The following is a 10,237-nucleotide window of genomic DNA, read 5'->3' on the forward strand; positions in this document are numbered from 1 at the left end:
AAAAAACGTAATTTCCAGCCCTTCTTCACCAACTGAATTGTTGTTATTATTCAGTTTTCCAGATGTGAAAAGCTGTCATCTTTGTCGACTTCCACGAGTCTCCATTTGTACCCCTGCAACCAGATTTGCAGGTCTGAGTACATGCTGTGAATCTCAATTGAGAAGGTAATTTTCTCGCCTACTGCACTGAAGTGCCCTGTTGCTATGAGTCAGGACTTCCGTTTGAATATTTGTTCCTATTATTTCCTAATAACATATGTAATGTATCTAATATTCTCTGACTGTGTCAGGCTTCTCTGCTAAACTCTTATTTCCTAACAAAGAGTCCATGCACCATTATTACCATGTACCTGGTGACTATCATTTTGGATGTGATTGTGTTTGACCCTCAGCCCTGCTTTCAGGTATGGGGGTGCCCACAGCTGCATCAAAGTCTTCAAAAGTTGGATGCTGTGGTGGTTAGGATTGGAACTCTGCTGCTTCTCTCAGGAAACAACTCCATAACCAAAACTTGGATCCATCTACATTATATGCAGATGATAATGATGAAAGTGATATTAACGATAAGGAGGAGGATGATAATAACTAACATACATATAGTTCCTATGACCTTTTTGGTTCAGGATCAACTCTTTCAGATTTGGCAGCTACTATTCCTATAGGAAACTGCCACATTTGGTGTCCTTAAATCCCATATGAGACAGCCACTAAATATTTCTTTCCTCTTTAGCATTCTATTAGTCAACAAACATTTATTCAGTGTTTACTATGCCACAAGGCTCATGCTAAGTGCTAGGGATACAAAGAAAAGGAAAAGAACACTCCTTACCCTCAAGAAGCTTATAACTTACTGGGAGATGACAACACACAAAGGAAAGCTGCAAAACTGGTGGGGATGGTAGGGAAGGTATTTGAAACAGGGGAATAATGGAGAATTCCAGATTAATGTAACCAGATGGGGGAAAAAGAGATGATTGACTTAGGTACTCTCTGAACTTGAAGTTCTTAGAGAAATTCTTGGCCCTCCATCCCCCACAAACACTCCAAGTCCAGAGTTCTATATCCATGATTCCATATTGTCTTTTTCTCATTCCTTGACTACTCAAGCAGGGCACTTGGATTTGTCTTCTTCGGGGGGAAGGGGATTGGTCTTTTGAGGTAGTCTACATCAGTGGGTGCTGAGGAGAGGACAAGTCTTGCATCTAGACTACTGCCATGTTTACCTGGAAGCTAAGCAGGGCACTTGGTATAGGATTTTTTTTTTTTTTTAGTGATCATGCATGAGAACCATACCATTCTTACTCTCAGGGAGTCAATAGTCCACAAAGATGAGAAAGCATCTTCTTGTTCATTATTTTTTCCAATTGTGACTATTGCCATCTTACATTAAAGTCACTGGGAAGAAGGAAGTGACTTTGCCGCAGTGACAAAGGCTCTAGACACTGACATTGTAACAGGTTTCATGCTGATTGACAGGATGTCTTCTCCTGAAGTGAAAAGCTGTCAGACACCATATTGTTAAGAGTGTATCCAATTTGTACACAACAATTCCTTGTTGCATCATTCTATTAGGAACCAATATGACTTAAATGTCCAATACCGTATATCCCACTAAATCACACCAACTCCAAGATGTGCCAAAATGTTGCCGGTCTATCTTTTAGACACCACCAGGCAGCAAATAGTCCTCATGGGAATTGTTTCAAAATCTAAGCATGTTCCTCAGATGTTAACTATGGTCACCTCCCCCTTAGGCTATATCACAAAAATAGGCAGGTCCTAAGTGGGGGCGACTAAATCACACCAATCTCAAGATTCATTAAGATGCTGCTGATCTATATCTTTAAGACTAGAAACTAAGTAGTCTTTATAGAACTATGCCTCAAAATCCAAGAACTTTTTTCAGATATTAATGCCTTCCATCTCCCCCTTGATCACAAGAATGGAGGTCAGCACAGCTTCTAAGTAGAAAACTAAAGATTATAGAATCAAAGTTCTAGACCAGAATCTTAGAGTACTGAGGCCAATCCCTTCATTTTATTTTTTTATTTATTTTTTAAAACCCTTATCTTCCATCTTGAAATCAATACTGCGAATTGATTCCAAGGTAGAAAAGTGGTAAGGGATTGACAATGGGGGTTAAGTGACTTGCCCAGGGTCACACAGCTGAGAAGTGTCTGAGGCCAGATTTGAACCTAGGACCTCCCATCTCTAGGTCTGGCTCTCAATCCACTGAGCTACCCCGCTGTCCCTCCCCCCCTTCATTTTAGAGAAGAGGAAATTGAGGCCTAGAGAAGTTAAGCAACTTGCCCAAGAGATGAAGACAGAAAGTACTGAATTTGGAATCAGGAAACCTACCAGGTCCCTGCTCAAAATTTTTTGAACTGTGTGACATAGGTAAGTCATTCAACTCCTGAGAGAGCCTCAGTGTACTTGTCTGTAAATTGGGCACAAAAATTCTTTCACTATCAACCTTGAAAGGTCATTTTAAGGAAAGTATAAGTCTTTGATTGCTATATAAATGTGAGTTGCTAATAGCATATGTTAATACTCAAATGATAATGAATTATGATATTCTAAGGAATATAAAGAAAAGACCTAAAGGAGCCTGAATGATTCAGCCTTTGACCCTTAGAAATCACCCACAGATCACTGAAGGCTTTAATTTTCAGCTCTACATTGATTTTTCCTAAATTTAAATTTCCAAAAAGTGTCTCTTTCCTTTGCTTCAGTCTCATGTGTAGGGGGTATATGTCACAGAGTCAAACTGCCTGCTAGACATTTCTTCTTCAACATGCTGCCTTCACTCCAACCTCAACATGTTTAAAATTGAATTCATGTTCTTTTGCTTTTCAGGAATCTCTCCAAATGTTCCATGCATTCCATTATCATCTCTATGCTGACAATTCTCAAATCTATTTATCCAGCCTAACTTTTTTGCTGACCTCCAGTCTTATATCACCATCCCCTATTGGTCATCTCAAACTGAATGTCCAATAGACATTTTAAAGTAGTATCGAAAACTGAACTATCTTCCCCCCCCCAAAAAAAAAATCCTCCCCCTTTCCTAACTTTCCAAACTCCACCACCCTTCCAGGAACCAAAGCTTACTCTCTTGCCACTGCCACCCAATCTAATATGTTGCCAAGTTTGAATTGATTTTACTTTTTCTAAATGCCGCCTTCTCTCATCTGATATTGCCACTTCTCAGTTGAATTACTGCAATAGTGTTCGGTTGATCTCCTTGTCATAAGTCTCTACCTGCTACAGATCCTTCTCCATTCAACTATCAAAATGATCTTCCGAAAGCACAAGTCTGGCCATAATTACACTGCCCCAGCCCCATTCAATAAACTCCAATGGCTCCCTATTACCTCCAGGATCAATTAAAAATCATGTTTGTCATTCAAAGGTTTTCATGTCCCAACCACCACCTTTCTAAGTCTAAAAATTTATATCCTCCATTTTCCTCTCTCCCCATTGATTCTGAAATCCAGTGACACTAATGTCCTTGCTGTTCCTTGAAAAACATATTCCATCTCCAGCCTGGCTATACCTCATTCCAAAGAATTCCAAAATTCTTTCCCTTTTTATCTCTACCCTCTGGTTTCTTGGCTACCTTCAAGTCTTAGCTGAAATAAGAAGTCTTTCCCATACCCACAGAATGCCAGTCTCTTTATTCTGTTGATTATCTTCAATTAACCACATATATGCATATAAAATATATAGACACACATGTTATATATACATATATACATGTATGTACATATATACATATATTTGTATATACACATGTGTACATACATGTATGTATAGTTTGCACATAGTTATTTACATGTGCTATCCCCCTCTTCCTTGTGAAATCTTCAAGAGCAAAGACTGTCTTCTGCCATTCCTTAAATCTCTAGCTCTTTAGCATGGTGCCTACCTAGCATACAGTAGGTAATTAATAAATAAATGTTTATTGATTGAGTTCCCTATTTAGTATTACCATTGACCACCCAATCATCTAGGCTTAAAACTTCTGATTTAATCCTGACTCCATCTTCTATAATTCCTTATTTTCAAAGAACCAACCACTATGTCTTGCCAACTATTTCTTGGTAGCATTTCTTATACCCATTCTTTCCTTTTGGTTCACACTGCCACCAATCCTTGTCCCAATCTTAATCATCTCATCTTTGAACTATTACAGCAGTTTCCTTACTAGTATCCCCCTTTCCATTCTCTTTCCTCCCTAATCTACCACAGATTACTGACAAATCAGTCTTCCTAAAATATCACCTCCTACTCAAAAACTTTTGGTGGCTTGCCACACCCTCCAAGATAAAGTCCAACTCCTTGACCTGGCAATCAAAGTGCTTTGTAATCTGGCCTCTATCTTCCTTTCCAATTCTACCTCTTACTACTTCCCACCACAAATCATCACAATGGTGAATTCCTTTAGAACAGGAACAATGTCTAGATGTGAATAAGTTAGTTATACATTGTCCCTCAAATATTCCCTGCACAGTCTTACTTCCATGCCTTTGAGCATATTATTCTTGGTATACTCTGTCCTCTTTTCCATTTATTTCAAAGCCTGATTCAAGTTCACTTTCTTAATGAAGTATTTCTGGATCACTCAACCCACACTGATTTCTTTCTTCTTAAGTCTCTTTTACTACATATCTCTTATAAGATCAACTTAGTATGGCACTCAGAAATTTAGCTGCTTATATATCACATTATACATATATATATACATATGCATCAACACATATGTAAAACATTATTTATCTGTTTTTCTATGACCTTTTTACTCAAATAATGTTTATACTATCTGATGATAAAACATTTATTTTTATTTATTTTAGCTAGCTGTGTTAATATTATGTAAGATCCATAAAAATGGGGATTGTATCTTACCTAACTGAAATTTCTGCACTGTCTGCTATAATTGTTGGCTTCATTTCAAAGAGGACCAATGATATTGCAGGGTATCTCAACTTGCGCATGAATTGGATTTAATTAAGGCAGAGCTGCACAAAATCAGTCATTGAAGTCTAGTGCAAAACAAGTCAGATAAACTAGTGGTTGAGATTCAAGAGTCAAGATTCAGTGGATAAGCTTGGCTTCTTTGATGTCTGACAAAACTCTTAGTTTTCCACAGTGCTTGCTTTAGCCACCTTCATGGCTACTGGAACAAATTGTTTTTACCTGCTCATTACACTGGGAGAAGTCTTCACATGCTTGGGGTAGACACTCTACTAACTCATGAATAGATCTGATGCCTGTTGGTTACCCTTAATCTGGTACCCTTAACACTATGCCAGGGTAGTTTTACTGGGGTATAGCTGTATATGCTACAGCTTCTTGCAGCTACAGGAGAAAGTTGGGTGAAAGGCTGATGAGTGGCTCTGAAAAGGATCTAGTAAGCCCTCACACCAGATATGATAGTCCCTTCTAAATAACTATAATAGTGTGGACAGAATCAACATCAAAGGACAATGAACTGGAGTTCATCATAGCGACTGATCCTAGTACCTGAGAACTAATTACAAAACGCCCCTTCCTCTTCTTAGTATAAATATGGGGGACTGTGGATCCAGAATAATATTTATTAGCAGATAATGTCAGTATATTACTTGTTTATGTTTAAATATTTTTATTTGTTGCAAGAGAAGATTCCAAGGAAATTAGATTAAGGAAAAATGCCTTTGATGTTAAAATAAAAATAAAATAGCATCTTCTCCCCATACCTCACAGAGTAATTTGAATGCTATTGGAATAAATGTTGTTGATAAATGTTGGAATAAGTTCTATTCCTTATGAGTCTAGCACAAATACTAAAGAAATACTTTCTGCTCCTAAAGATGATGATCAGCTTCAAGCAAGGAAGTTTGGATGATAACCAACAGTAGTAAAAGATATATTGAGTTACTCAGCAGTCAGAAATGGCATGGCTCATTTTAAAATAGTGTGGAAGGCTACAGAAGAAAGAACTAGATAGTGAAGGAGAATACTCTATGTGAACTGAAATATTGGCTACATATGTATATAGTACAGGAAGGACATACTGTAATGATGTGAAGTCATTTCAGTCCCACTATGCAATTTGGAATCATCTCTTGAACATTATCAGAAGATATCACACTTGAATTCTGCCTGAAGATCACAAAAAATATAACAACTGAGAAAGAAATGTCTTTGTTTAGCTTATTCTCATGTCATCATTCAGAATTAATTGCCACTGTGGCCGACTGGTGACAAAATGCATAGAATGTTGGAATAAAGTCATTTTTGCTTCTTTACCTGATATATTCTAAATGACAAGAAATAAAAATGTTTAAGATTTTTTAAAAAATAAACCTCTCTCAAATGGGAATAAAGAGATCCTTCTGAGCTTGATGCACTAGTGACAATATTATCTGAATGGACAGAGAAGAAACCAGTGAAATTCACATATTTCCTGATCAAAATTCTTCACAATGAAACTCCAGGGCATCTTTCTAAAGTCTTTCAATTTATGGAATAGAATGAAAATACTAATGGTAACTCATCAAAAAGAGCTGAAACTCCCCGAGGAAATTATTTATCTGTGTATGCATGTACATATGCACACACACACATATAGTATGTGTATATGGAAAGAATGAGGTACAATGATGAGCATAAAACAAAATCTATCATGGACATCTCTGCCAGGTTGCAAAATATGATTTCTATTTCTGTCCTTGACAAAAGTGGTGCTAAGACATCCAAATTCTTCTCTGATAAGACACAAGGAGAATTTTATGTGTTTGACACTTCATTAGTTCTCTCCAAGATGAGCTCAATCTTGGACAAACTAGGTTTTGTGGCAGTTTCAGCAAAATATTCAGTCCTGAAGATTCACCCCCCAAAAAAGTTCATTACCAGAATTAATATTAGTAGCATCACTCATAGTAGAAGTTATTTTGTTTGGAATGTTGATGCCCAAAACATCCTGATTTTTTTTCCCATTAAATGGCTTAACCCTAGGAACTCTGCAAAATGTTTTCAAGTTTATTCATTAGTGAGTCTTTTGGAGGCTCTTTCTCATCTTTCACATAATAATAGACCAAAATTCCACTTATATACTAAATCTTGAAATGATCTTGAAAAAAGTATGTTCCTAACTCATTATAGCCTTCATTTAGCAAGAAGTCAGTGGGAATCCAATTGGACATTTCAGCTAATCCATTGTTTTCTCACCAGGTGGGATACAGAAAAAAATATGTAACTGTTTCCTGCCCTTCAAGAGTTTACAGTTTTCCAGGGAGACAGAATTCACAGTAGGAAGAATATATTTTTTCCTAAAACATACAAGACAGTATATAATCAGGGATAGAATAGTAAGAGTTTAACAACCATGTCTCTAGAGGAAAAAATACACAAAACACACTTTTAAAAGTTTAATTTAATTAACATTTTCATCCCTTTCTTAATTCTATATAATCAACAAGATAATAAATAAAGCTATTATTTATAGCTTTTGTTTATTTTAAAGGTATACTCACACTAAAAATTTGACAATTGATTCCCCTGATCTGTTTTGAGCTGACTTCAGCACATTCTTACATATAATTCAACACCAAATTTTGTGGAATCACTTATATTTACTGGGAGAGTTCAAAGAATGGTTGTGTCAATTAGGTACAGAATAGCCAGACAAGGTGCAACTAGGTAGCTGAGTGTATAAAGAACCAGACCTAGAGAGGGGAGGCCCTGGGTTCAAAAATGGCCTCAGACAGTTCCTAGCTGTGTGACCCAGGACAAGTCACTTAAACTCAAATGTCTAACCCTGACCACTCTTCTGCCTTGGAACTGATATCTAGTTTACTTATACTTAGTATTTAGTATAAATTCTAAGACAGAAGAAAAGGGTTTAAAAATAGAGAATAGTCATAAAAAATTTGATGGATAAGGTAGCAACATAATGAAGGGGAAAAGAACTGAGTGGCCTCCTTTAAGAATCCCAGATGTTACCTTCCCTCTAATCTCAGAAGAAGAAATATTCCTGTATCCTAACCCCATAGTCTTTACTGTATCACTCCCCTTATATTTCATCTTTAAACCCTCCCTCTTTCTTAACCCCTTTTCCTCTGTCTGCACACATGATCAGGTCTTCACAATATTTCAAGAATAAGAGTCCATAGATTTCTAGACTCCTAGAAGTGCCAAGATCCTATTCTAACTGTACTACTTAATACCTCTTTCCATTCCTCCACTGTCAAATTTTTCCCCACAAATAATTCACTTGTATTCCTTCTATTTCTTCACTTCCCATTTATGCTCTAATCTGGTTTGGGGTCTCACCATTATATTGAAGGTACTCCGCCTTAAGTTCCCAGTATTAATTTTATTTATGGTTGAGACTGAAATATATTAATTATGTGGTCACCAGGGATTTAACTTCTAAATCCCAAATGAATGACTAAAGTAAATGGAATTTATGGTAGTTTATGTACAATAGAGGGAAGATATTAAGGAATGGGAAAAGAGAGGGGGGGGGAAGAGAGAGAGAGAGAGAGAGAGAGAGAGAGAGGGAGAGGGAGAGAGAGAGAGAGCACTCTAGCTTTCACTGATACCAGTTAGAATTTTTAAGCCCCAGACAAGGGAAAAAGTCTCAAAAGGATGGTCCTTTCTCAGAGATTTATACTTCTGAGAAAGGCAGGGTCAGTAAGTCAACCTTTCACTCACCAACAGTGATCATCTAAAGGGAAAAGCACTAGAAAGTATAGGAATAGAAGGACCATTCCTAAAAATAATAAACAGCATATATCTAAAACCATCAGCAAACATAATCTCCAATGGGGATAAACTAGAAGCCTTCCCAATAAGATCAGGAGTAAAATAAGGATGCCCATTATCACCTCTATTCTTTAACATTGTACTAGAAACAGTAGCAGTAGCAATTAGAGAAGAAAAAGAAATTGAAGGTATTAAAATTGGCAATGAGGAGACCAAGCTATCAATCTTTGCTGATGATATGATGATTTACTTAAAGAATCCTAGAGAATCAACTAAAAAGCTAGTCGAAATAATCAACAACTTTAGCAAAGTTGCAGGATATAAAATAAACCCGCATAAGTCATCAGCATTTCTATATAATTCCAACACAGTTCAGCAGCAAGAATTAGAAAGAGAAATTCCATTTAAAATCACCTAGACAATATAAAATACTTAGGAATCTATCTGCCAAGACAAACACAGTAACTATATGAACACAACTACAAAACACTCTCCACACAATTAAAACTAGACCTAAACAATTGGAAAAACATTGATTGCTCATGGGTGGGATGAGCTAACATAATAAAAATGACCATCCTATCCAAACTTCTCTATCTATTTAGTACCATGCCTATTGAACTTCCAAAAAAACTTTTTTTACTAAATTAGAAAAAATCATAACAAAGTTCATTTGGAAGAACAAAGGATCAAGGATATCCAGGGAAATAATGAAAAAAATACAAAGGAAGGTGGCCTTGCAGTCCCAGATCTCAAACTATATTATAAAGCAGTGGTCATCAAAACAATTTGGTATTGGCTAAGAGACAGAAAGGAGGATCAGTGGAATAGACTTGGGGTAAGTGACCTCAGCCAGACATTCTATGACAAACCCAAAAGACTCCAGCTTTGGGGACAAAAATCCACTATTTGATAAAAACTCCTGGGAAAATTGGAAGACAGTGTGGGAGAGATTAGGTTTGGATCAACACCTCATACCCTACACCAAGATGAACTCAGAATGGGCGAATGACTTGAATATAAAGAAGGAAACTATAAGTAAATTAGATGAACACAGAATATTATACATGTCAGACCTTTGGAGAGGGAAAGATTTTAAAACCAAGCAAGACTTAGAAGGAGTCACAATATGTAAAATAAATCATTTTGACTACATCAAATTAAAAAGGTTTTGTACAAACAAAATCATTGTAACTAAAATTAGAAGGGAAGCAACAAAATGGGAAACAATCTTCATAACAAAAACCTCTGACAAAGGTCTAATTACTCAAATTTATGAAGAGCTATACCAGTTGTACAAAAAAAATCAAGCCATTCTCCAATTGAAAAATGGCAAGGGGTATGAATAGGCAGTTTACATTTAAAGAAATCAAAACTATTAATAAGCACATAAAAAAGTAATCTCAATCTCTTATAATCAGAGAGATGCAAATCAAAACAACTCTGAGGTATCACCTCACACCTAGCAGATGGGCTAACATGG

Source organism: Monodelphis domestica, chromosome 1 (assembly GCF_027887165.1).
Source record: "Monodelphis domestica isolate mMonDom1 chromosome 1, mMonDom1.pri, whole genome shotgun sequence".
Lineage (NCBI taxonomy): Eukaryota > Metazoa > Chordata > Mammalia > Didelphimorphia > Didelphidae > Monodelphis > Monodelphis domestica.